This window comes from Orycteropus afer, unplaced genomic scaffold (assembly GCF_000298275.1).
Source record: "Orycteropus afer afer isolate SDZICR_OR568_19922 unplaced genomic scaffold, OryAfe1.0 scaffold00586, whole genome shotgun sequence".
NCBI classification, from domain to species: domain Eukaryota; kingdom Metazoa; phylum Chordata; class Mammalia; order Tubulidentata; family Orycteropodidae; genus Orycteropus; species Orycteropus afer.
In genome coordinates this window covers 727,423-730,379 of record NW_006922173.1, presented here as the reverse complement: position 1 = coordinate 730,379, position 2,957 = coordinate 727,423, and positions in this window count along the sequence as shown.

Sequence of the window (2,957 nt, the reverse complement as noted above, 5' to 3'; positions counted from 1 at the left end):
AAGAGACATGAACAGATACTTCACCCAAGGCGATATGCTAGTAGTCAACAACACATGAAGAATTACTCGTGACATTTAGTCATTAGAGAGATGCAAATCAGAACAATGAAGAGCTATCATTTCACCACAGCAATAATAACAAAGTTCAACAGGACATAAAATAAATGCTGGCGAGGTTGCAGAGACACCGGAACTCTTATACGTTGCTGGTGGGATTGTAAAATAGTACAATTATTGTGACAAATGGTATGGCATTTCCTTAAAAAATTGAAAATAGAAATACCCTTTGGCCCAGGAAGTTCATTGTTAAGAATGTATCCTAAAGAAGTGAAAGGCGGGACATAAACGATACACACACCTATGTTCATTGCAGCACAATTCACTATAGAAAAGAGATGGAAACAACCTAAATGCCCATCAAAAGATGAATGGTTAACCAAATTATAGTACATTCACACAAAGGAATACTGTGCTACATTAAAGAACAATCAAGGATACATAAATCATCTCACAACATGGAGGAGCCTGTAGGACATTATGCTGAGTGAAATAAGTCAGTCACAGAAAGACAAATATTGTATGATCCCATTACTGTAAAAAGATAAGGAATCATTTGCTTAAGGAAGGTAATTCACTTTGTAGGCTACCAGGGTGCAGAGGGAAGGGCAACAAATAACTTTGGGCTTATTGGGGGCCACATGCTGAGGTGGGCAAGGTGAGGGATATTATGGAAAGAGTCTGTAGCCACCATGATAACATTGGGGAAAGGGAGGACACCAAATTGTGCACATAACATATAGATGACAGAGGCTAATACTGGTATATCCACAATACTGCATTACGATTAACACCAAACACCAGGCTACAGATAAACACAAAAACATCTGAGAAGATCAGATGGGGGTCAGTGAATAGGATTATATTCTGTACCAAGGATAGATTCAACTGAGGCTAATCTTGCACAGATACCAGTGATACAAAATATTCACAATCCTTACAGAAACAACAGAAAAGAGAAATAGAGCAATCCCTCACAGACAGCCAGACACAGTCGGAGAGAGATCCAACAGATCTACTGATTCAGGACCGTCGTACTGGGGGACTCCAGACTCAACTGGCACAAAAAATATGTAAAAATCTTGTTCTACAACCTATACTGGAGAGTAGCATCTACGTTTTTAAAAGCTTTTCAAGCAGTCATCTAAAATGCAGCTAATGGTCTCCTTCCATTGGAAGTGAAGAAGAGTGAGAAAAAAAAACAAGGGCATTTGGAAGCAATAAGCACCAGGACATGAGGGACTTCAAGACCAGAAGAACTAGATGGTGCCCAGCTACCACTGTCAACTGCTTGGAGGGGAATCTATGTAGGAGATCCTGAATAGAGTGGGAGAACAATGTGGAACAAAACTGAATATCATTAACAAACAAAAAAAAAAAAGTGACCAGGTATGCTGGTCTACTAGAGCCTGATGGAACCACTGAGACTATGGCACTTAGCTACCCTTCAGGTCAGGAATTGAACCCAGTCCTGTGGCTTCCAGCCAAACAAAAGACAGGCATATGAGCTGAACATTTACATTAGGTAGCTACACTCCTTGGAAAGAACAATCATGAGAGAATAGAAGTGCTGTTTATGCACAGGGAGACAGCTCAGGAAGCAGGAGTGCATGAAGGGAAGGACAGAGAGAAGAGGTAACTATGGGGAGGTAGTGGGAGGGGCACTGTTGCATTGTGGTAAATTGTAGTCAATGTCATGAGACAAAGTGTATGTGAGCTGCTATATGTTAAGTGAATTTGCTCTGTAATCTTTGGCTCAATCATAATAAAAATAAATAAACAAATAAATAAGCTAATAAATAATAGCATCTATATTTAAATATATTTATCCTTATTTATGATCTTATAAATAAATAAATAGGAACTCTAGTGATACCATGGTTAAAGCATTCAGCTGCTAACCAAAGGCTGGCGGTTCTAAACCCACCAATGTTTCTGTGGGAGAAAGATGAAGCTGTCTGCTTTCATAAAGATTTACAGCCTTGAAAACCCTATGGAGCAGTTCTACTCTGTCCTGTAGAGTCACTATGAGTCAGAATCAACTTGATGACAGTGGATTTGGAGAGTTTAAACTAAAATCAAACTTTTTGCCATTGAATCAGTTCAGACTCATAGTGATCCTATAGGACAAAGTAGAACTGCCCCTATAGTGTTTCCAAGGCTGTAATTTTATGGAAACAGACATCCACATCTTTCTCCTGTGGAAGAGGCACAGTGGGTTTGAACTCAGCAACGTTTTGGTTACCAACTGAGTGTTTAACCACCATGCCACCAGAGCTCAATATAGGGCCATGTAAACAGTCTTTAGTATATTCCAAATTTAGGATTATGTGAACATTCTGCCTCCAAGTTCAGATATACATTTACCAAAACATGCTCAGAATATCTCTGAATATTCTTATATTTTTTTATGACCACACATTGAATTTATTTCTATCTAGCAGTTTTATAAGACTATCAGGATTTTTGGCATCTTGAAGGCAGTCTTTCTCTAAGACACTGGTATATGCATTGCTGTCTTCTATATGATAAACTTTTGATAAATATTGGTTGAATAAATATACAATAGTAATTTAAAGCCCATGAAAAAGATTCAAAAGAACATAGAGAATGCACAACTAAACAATTTGAGGCATTAAAACATTTTATCATATTCATAAAATTAGAAAATAATGTACATATATTTAGACCTACATCCAAATTACCATTCACAGATCAATATATATGTATTGGAAGTCCACAGATGAAGGGGTACAGAGCTATCATCTTAGGCATTAAACAGTATAGCATTTATCATCTATAACAACAGAATTAATGAAAGAACATCAACACATTTCATGGATTGAATTCCATACATTAAAATACATACTGACATGTTGACCACTTTATCTTTGAATGTA